We start from the raw sequence: 9,094 nt of genomic DNA on the forward strand, positions 1-9,094 counted from the left end.
TGACATAGATATCTAGGGACTGGCTTTACGGGCAATAATAATGAGGCATGACAGGGGCCAGTACAGCGGTGTGACACCGCTACAACGCGATTGGTTGATGAGTTCGCATCACGCGCGCGATTGGTTGAGAGTTCGCATTATGCGCGCTATTGGTCGCAACTAGTTGCGTTAGACCAGCCATTCTCTAAGTGTGATCCGCGGAACCCTAGGGTTCCGCGACACCCCTGCAGGGGTTCCGCAAGAATTTAGAACACTATGCTTTAGTCGCCTCGAAAAATTTTACTATGCAAAAAACACACTTCTAAAAACTATTGTTTTATTGTAGGGTTCCATCAAGTATTTCGCTTTCCAAAAGGGTTCCGTCAAAAAAAAAAAGATTGAGAACCGCTGCGTTAGACTGCACGATTGGCTGGAATTCGTACCATTTTTAGTGCCCGTAAGGCCTGTCCTTAGATATTATACGTCAATGTATCTGTCACTCTCTACTAATTTTCCAAATAGAGATACCTATACCTATCTCGAAAGTTCGCGTTCAATAGTATCTGCAACAATTTAATTTTATTGTTATATACGTGGGCCATACTGAAAGTTTCTGGATTCTGATATATGAGACGACTTATTTTTTCTAAGTGACCAGTCCAGGAATTTTCAGTATGCCCTTAGTATAAAGACAGATCTCATTTTTAAGCTATCAGAGAATGGTAGATAATTTTAACGCATAGTCTGATACGCCACTTCCAATGCTGATTGTATACCGTAAGTACGGGCAGTCTCAAAATTCTCTGAACATTTTATCATTTTCCGATTTCTCATACTTGATCTATCATTTTCCCTTTTGTAACATTTACCACCCATTTTTTTCACGCCAAGTGTTTATGGCACTACTGGCACTTCCTGATAATTATGGTTACCTACTTCCAAGTTGGTGCAAACTTAGCGTAGACTGACTCTACCACGGAATCCAATAATAAGGACATATCAATACTTTCTTTGGACGATTTGCTTAGTCAGTAAATATCATTTTTTAGGGCTGCTATTTAACTGATCACCAGATTTAGTAAAATTTAATACCAAAAAAATCTATTTTACCACCCTAAAATCATGAATGATCACCAAAATTATAACACCATTTTAATGTGAAATGATTACCAATTTTATTACATTTTACTATCCTTTTAAAGTAAATGACACCAAAATAATCATTATTAACCCAAAAATAGTCAATGATTACCAAATTTCAATCCCCATTTTAATGTGAAATGATAACCAAATTTTTACATCTTGCTATCCTATTAAAGAAAATGACGCCAAAATAATCATTGTAAACCCAAAAATAGTAAATGACCACCAAAATTAGAACTCCATTTTAATGTAAAATGATAACCAAATTTTTAAATCTTGCTATCCTATTAAAGCAAATGGCTCCAAAATAATCATTGTAAACGCAAAAATAGTAAATGATCACAAAATTGTAACCACATTTTAATTAAAAATGTGCAATCATTTAATATATCGTTATCCTATTAAATAAATTAATCCACTTCGTCACCTTTTTCTAGTAGCATTTTATTTCTGTAACAGTCGCAGCTCTAACCTAACCTAACCCACTTTTCTAGTAGCATTTTGTTTCTGTAAGGGTCGCAGTTCAAACCTAACCTAACCCACTTTTCTAGTAGCATTTCTTTTCTGCAAGGGTCGCAGTTCAAACCTAACCTAACCCACTTTTCTAGTAGCATTTCGTTTCTGTATGGGTCGCAGTTCAAACCTAACCTAACCCACTTTTCTAGTAGCATTTCTTTTTTGTAAGGGTCGCAGTTCAAACCTAACCTAACCCACTTTTCTAGTAGCGTTTCGTATCTGTATGGGTAGCAGTTGAAACTTAACCTAACCTACTTTTCTAGTACCATTTCGTTTCTGTAAGGGTCGCAGTGCTAACCTAACCTAACCCACTTAACTGATAGCAGTTTAACTTACTTTTCTAGTAGCATAACGAAATGCTACTAGAAAAGTAGATTAGGTTAGGTAGGCTACGGGGGGTTGAGCGGGAGGGGCTAGTAATTTTGGCATCAGTTTAAGTACTTTATTTGGTAATATGTATAAATTTTTTGGTAATCATAGTGGTTTATTTAGGTGAAAATATCGCATTAATTTGGTCTTCAAGATTTGGTGATCATTAATGATTTTTGGTGATCATTCAATATATTTGGTATTTGAATACAATTTGAAGTGCAGTCGTAATTAAAGTGGTGGTACTTTTGTATTTTTAGGCCTTATTTTTTTGGTGTTCAGTATTTTTTTTTGGTAAGCATGATTTTTTTATTTAGGGTACCAAAGTATTTTTTGGTGGTCATTATATTTGTAGCCATTTTTTAGTCAAGTGACATCTCCTGAAATCGCCAATTTTAACTTATCTCGTTAAATATCACAAAAAGTTCATGGTGTTCCTCTTTCGCATATTGCCATTGCTTACAACATTAGCAATCAAGTTTCTTATTACGTACCTACTTACATACCAGAGAGTGAGCGTGGCACTCGAAATAATAATAAAATTTATAGGTTATTTCGAGATTTTACCTATAGACCTACCATCCGCTCGCGCTTGACAGACAGCTGAAGTGTGCGAAAGGGAAGCCATCACGTATATGAACATACCATTATTGCGAAAGAGTCAGACTACCAAAGAGAAAACGTAACCACTTTTGAGTTTGACGACGGCCGCGGACGGCCAAGAGCTTATCACGGTAATTTTCAAATTGGAAAATATACACGGATTAGGACGAAAAGTATTAAATAAAGTAATTCAGTGAAGATGGTGTCTTGTAGTGTGCCGGATTGCAGTGTCACAGGGCCAAATAGTCCAAGCAAATACTCATTTCATAGGATTTATGTTATTCCGAGCGAAATTTTCATAACGATATTTTGTCAAATTAACAGCGTAAAAAGTGTAAGAAAGCCGGTTTATACAGTTCTTTATAAGTTTTTCTTCCTTTGTGTGCTAATATTTTATCATATTAGTCTATAATTTAAAATATTTTGTGTAAAAACATAATCTGTTACTTTACGCTAGGGCTTGACAAAATGTTCATATGACAGTATCGATAACTTGTCGGTATATAAATAGCTATGTAATTATTTCTTCACAAGACAAGCTTTTATAACCGACTTCAAATAATAACGATTGTTATACCTTTTTGAAGGTGTTCATGTATAGCGGTAAACTTAAACTTCACTTTCCAACACAGTAAGAGTTACATTAAGATAAGTCTGCAACGATTTTGATGGCAAACGCAGTGCAAGTGTTATTTATACGTCATAATGTCTTAGAATTTTAACGTTTAAAATAACACATTTGAAAAAGTAGTCGATAAAGCAATCAAACATCGACAGATTATTAATATGTTGTAACATGAAATCACTATTTTTGATCTCACATAGACAATTTACGCACACACTTGCATTTCATTTTTGGTCACACTTTTGAAGATTGACAGTTGTTCTTTGTCATCTAATTCTATGATTTTACCTCGCCTCAAATTGACGCATGATCGCGAGTTATTAAATTAAAACGTGTGATAAGTAATGGAACCCAAGAAGTACCGAAGCAACATAAAAGTTCATTGACTGTGTACAAATCGTTCCAAGAGTAATTAGGCTTCGGTTCCACCTCTAGGGCCCTAAGTCAAACAAGTTAATTCGACCGTAAAGGCGCCGTAAATAATCGCGCAAACATCATAAAACACAGAATGATTGCAACGCATAGCGGCCATCTTGGTTTCAAAAGTGTCATTTATCAACGTCGATGTGCGAGTAAAAGGCACTTTTAAATATGATGTCCTAAGCGTAATTAGTAGCATAAAATAGGATTATGAAATTTCAGCATGATCTTTACAAATAAATGTTCTGCTTGTACTTAAACTAAATTGAATGGAAATAGTTATATTCGGCGAAAATGCAACAGAAAAAGTCTTTGCAAAATTGAATATTTAGGTACCAGAAGAAATATCACTAGAATAGGTCTATTTTTAACATCATTTCATTTCTTTGTTTTTTGTTAGAAGTATTAAAGGATACATATGAGTCCTATGACAATTGTTAGGTTAATTCTACCTACTGTTTCACTGAATCAGAAAACTCTACCTAAACCATTTTACGGATTTGGAACCATGTAGGTAGTGTGTAGTGATTATATTCTCTTTGCATCTACATGCAAACTAGTCTCAGCAGATTTTAAATGTAAGTATGTACATATTAAATACTTACTAAGGTATTTAGGTACCTATATTTCTTTTTTTTTGTCATGATCATCGGTATCGGTTTATATTATGTGCTGAAATTACCACATGTTAACATAAAATTTTCTTCTCATTTTTTTCCTACGCATCACTAGGCTTATGCAAAGAGAATGTACTTTTAGGCATATGCAACATTTCGATATTCAAACTAACGGCAACATATTTTTTAAATATTCGGCAACTTATCAACCAGCATTAACTGAAGGGGCGTTCAGACCCTAGAAGCAGATGCGTTCAGGGCGTGTTATTTGCTTAGGATGCGTTCGATGCAAGCCCGGGGGAGCTCCGGAATAATTGAATACCAAGATTTGATTCTTGCTGTTTACGGATTATCGGACATGTTTTTGATTTTTATGTTACGAAATCTTGTTGGTATTTTGGTTGACTGGATATACTTAATGTAAGTTCCGTAAAACCTTAAAGATTCAGAAACAGGATAATCTAATCTAATACCTTTAAACGAGCAATTCTTGTTTATATATATATATTTCGGGGATCTCGGAAACGGCTCTAACGATTTCGATGAAATTTGCTATATGGGGGTTTTCGGGAGCGAAAAGTCGATCTAGCCTTGTGTTATCTCTGGGGAAACGCGCATTTTTGAGTTTCTATATGTTTTCCGAGCAAAGCTCGGTCTCCCAGGCATTAAAAAATAATCCCAGTAGGTAACTTTAGCTGTGCCCATTTTCCAAGTCTTTCGTCAAGTTACTAAACAACTTTTTTAAATTTAATTTGAAAAAGACGACCGGTCTGGCCTAGTGGGTAGTGACCCTGCCTGCGAAGCCGATGGTCCTGGGTTCAAATCCTGGTAAGGGCATTTATTTGTATGATGAATACAGATATTTGTTCCTGAGTCATGGGTGTTTTCTATGTATATAAGTATGTATTTATCTATATAAGTATGTTTATATCGTCGCCTAGTACCCATAGTACAAGCTATGCTTAGTTTGGGGCTAGGTTGATCTGTGTAAGATGTCCCCAATATTTATTTATTTATTTATTTGTTCATTAACTGGAAACTTGAGACACCCACCTCGACTTTGGCATGGGCGGTTTAAAATCGGACTAAGCTAACTCTGCACGGGGTTTGCAATGACAACGTGTGGCAATATCATCATTAATGACAAATTTCTATGAAAAAATTGTGTTTGTAATGACAGTCCCACACTTTGTTCTATTGAAGTCGATACAAAGTTAGCTTAGACTGGCCCTATCTTAAAACCCCTGTGTTGTTTTTTCATCTAGGTAAACTACGCCAAGTCTGGTTTATCTAGTCTGGTGTGTAAAATAAGATTAACACAACTGACGGCCTTCGCGTCTTTAAAGAGCTAGTTAAAGTTAACAAGAAAGAGATAGCTACAATTAAAACAATTAAACAATAATTATTTCGTTTGATTACATTTTCAGGGTCTACAGTCTGGGGTTATTCAAAAAAGAAGTGTACAGTTATAAAAGGGTTAGTTTGTTACAGTTAATCCGAGTCGAGGAATCATAAAAGTAAAGCCGCATATTTATATTATACATTTAATTTAGAAGCCGTAGATTTTTTTAAATCTCTACATATGTAACTTAGTAATACATACACATGTCTGTTTAATTTAAGATTCTAGAGATAGTTCGAAAAGTTTATACATGTTTATGATACTGACTATGTACCTATTAACAGTAGGTATTTAAGAGTCTTGGCATCCTGCAGCTGTAAACTTATACCTAGTATTTGTTTGAATAAAGAACAAAAACTATTACGCAGTCTTGAAATGACCTTTTTCTACTCGTCGACTATAATTCTTGAATTAAGATTTCTTATACCAAACTGCAATTGGGTATTTTTAATGTGTGGGCTCCCTACTCATTTACTCAACTATAATATTCATTTCGATACAGTTTAGTCAACTATAATGAAATTGACCAATCACAGCTCGCCGCGATCAAGAGGACGAAATAAAACCATAGCTCAAATTAATTATTTATTTTAGGTTGTATAGTAGAAACAATTGGTTCATAAGTCAGAAACGCGCATGTGACACCCTTAATATAGCAACATCCATTGACAACGAAAACCACTTAGCGTTGCTTGTTAGTCTCCATAGGCTACGGTGGCCAAAATCAAGAAAAAACTGTCTAAAAATTGAATTTAGCGCGGAGCAAGTACAAGTACCACGGCCTCATGAGTTACGAGAAGGTGTCGTTGACCAACCCGCCGTGGGACGCGGGGCGCGGCGGCCGGGTCGCGTACGAGTATGAAGGATATGAAGGTATCGCGGCTGTTCGCGTATCTTAGCTGTATACTTTTGGTTTGTTTACCTAAATGATTCTACTAGTTTAAAGTATTATTTTTGTTGACGCGTAGAAAAAGTATTGTATACAATAGTGATATAATCAAGCTTTTCAATCTCGTACCTTACTTAGACAACTCAGCAAACTTCGTTGTCTAAACACAGTACTCGACTGAAAAGCTCTCTATTATATCACGATTGTATAAAATACTATTTCAGCTTTAAAATCAACAAACAATAGAATACTTAAATCGGAAAAACCCCGTTTCAACTAGAAGGGAATCCCGAATGCCATCCTTGAATGTAAGCGGATATTGTGCGACTATGCAATAATGCATGAAACGACTGATATCTTGAGGCCGTTTTCTAAACGCTTGTAAACTGTACCAAAGACATATGTAACTTCGTATAAGACGAATAAAGTCTAAGGAAAAAACGTGCCTCGGAATTCAAGTAAAAGTCATTCTCGAATAGGTAGCGCACACACCTTTAGCCTATCCTCGGCTAGATGGCGTGACGACACCGTTTCATATTTAACAATTTTAACACATAGATATCAGTGAATGAACATGGATCAAAATGATATAAAAAATATAAAATTATTTATCCATATATATACATTTTTTGATAACTTTATACGTTTTCATTTTGAGTTTTAGTCGTGTGTCGATAGATGGCAGTAAATTTACAGTGACTACAAAATTTACAATGACAGGACCCCTCTATACTATCTATTCTTTTTGACTGTACTAATAGTTACCTTAACTCAGATGGTTTAAATTATGGCGAAATAAACTCCAACTTCATCCAAGAACGAAACTTCGATCGTTAAATTATATCGACATCAGAGCCTTTTCATTGTTTTACGATTTCTTACGATTTACAAATACGTATATTTGTCTACCTAGGTAGGTACTTATGTACCTTCAGCTACCACTACTTGGGTTCTTGAAAACTTAAACAAACGATACCAGTAACGACATCTATGAACAAGCGTTGGAATTGATAAACTCCGTTCAATTTGACCGCCGCCGCGTGTATCGTGAGCAAAGAATATTTGATAATACGTTCGTTGTTCGTGACGCTTACTTACCCCACATTATGCACAGCATACATTTTTATTTTTATACTAATACAATACAATACTCTATACTAATACCAGCTAATACTAATATAGGAAAGTACATAAAACCATTTTAGCCAGCCAGAGTTTTAGAAACGAAAATAGCAATTAGAATTCGGTGTTGTATAATTGTTAGTGCGAGTGTTTTTTTTATTGGTATGTTTTTCCTAATAAACAGCTTTTCAGGATAAAATAAACCTAGTTTTTCTGTGGAGTTATAAAGTTTGTGTGCAATAAGACATACATCTTCCGTCATAATTGATTGCTTTCATTTTAACAGCTATTCGTACTGTACAGTATTGCAGAAATCACTGAACCAACACACGTAACAAAGAGTAATAATGTTGTAACGCTCGGCAAAACACACACCGTTATTTAATGTGTCATTATAGCCCAAAGCTCATGACCGAAAAAAGTTGAGCACACATTCGTCGGTCTGTCCGTCCTATTTGCGGAAGCAATTTCGCGAAATGCCACAATTTATTTAAAAATTACCCTTGTTTGTGTGAGTAAATATTGACGTGTTTGGTTTATGATAATGGCAACACTGGCAGGTACGAGCGCGGCTAGCGACAGCATTATTTAACAGCATTTAATATTTGCTGTCACAATGTAAAGTTTACTATATAATATTTGTAAAGTGATGCCCCTCTTTTGAAAGTTTGTATTTACAGCGTATATATGGTTTTTAATGAAGGCAAATTTGTAGAGCGTCTAGGAATACGTTCGATGTTTATGTTTGCAAATAATTGTACAGCGGGTTGATCGGCTGACTAATAACTTATACTTAACACGTCAATAATCCTATTAAATGTTGGTATAATTAAAATGTAATGTATATTTACACTCAAACAAGGGGTATTTAGATTGATATGACTTATGATCCCGGTACTAAAGAGCGCTGAACTAACCACCTCAAAGAACGCATTGATAACACCATTAACACCTAAGAAGGAACTCAACATTTTTACTTACAGACTTAGCTTTTTAAGCAATAGAGCGTGGACTGTGTGGTGAGAAGATAGCCTGGGGAAAATCCAGGACCCTGCCTTGAACAAATTTGACTTTAATGGTGGAATACTTCTACAAGTTTGCGGTCTAGCGAGATCAGTTGAAACGGTTGACCAGGTTGACCCAATGGGAGGCTTGTCGGTGTACTAACCTTAACCTAGACGAGAAGACTAGAAAGAAATTCAGCTAAGCCAATAACTGTCTGAGTAACGGGAAGAGGTTTAGTATCACACACACGTTCACACTAAGATCGTTGTCTTCGGCACTAAACGTGTATAGTTAAGGGCTTCACCCTGGGAGCTTTATGTTACTCTTATGATTCAAGAGCCGTAAAGATGTCGATAAATTTTCAAATATCTACGTTTGCGGTCGTGTCCCTAAAGTCTCTAATA

At 35.5% G+C, this 9,094-nt stretch overlaps 1 protein-coding gene across 1 annotated transcript in view; it reads left to right on the plus strand.

Annotated features, from left to right (window-relative positions):
• The window catches only part of LOC134799122 (silk gland factor 1), a 111,927-nt gene extending 110,904 nt beyond the window's left edge, over window positions 1-1,023 (plus strand). The window contains exon 2 of the transcript XR_010145333.1: window positions 1,008-1,023. The gene's annotated coding sequence lies outside the window, so the exon portion shown is untranslated. The remainder of the gene's footprint in view (window positions 1-1,007) is intronic.
• Window positions 1,024-9,094: the final 8,071 nt, after the last annotated feature.

This window comes from Cydia splendana, chromosome 18 (assembly GCF_910591565.1).
Source record: "Cydia splendana chromosome 18, ilCydSple1.2, whole genome shotgun sequence".
In the NCBI taxonomy this organism is placed as follows: Eukaryota; Metazoa; Arthropoda; class Insecta; order Lepidoptera; family Tortricidae; genus Cydia; species Cydia splendana.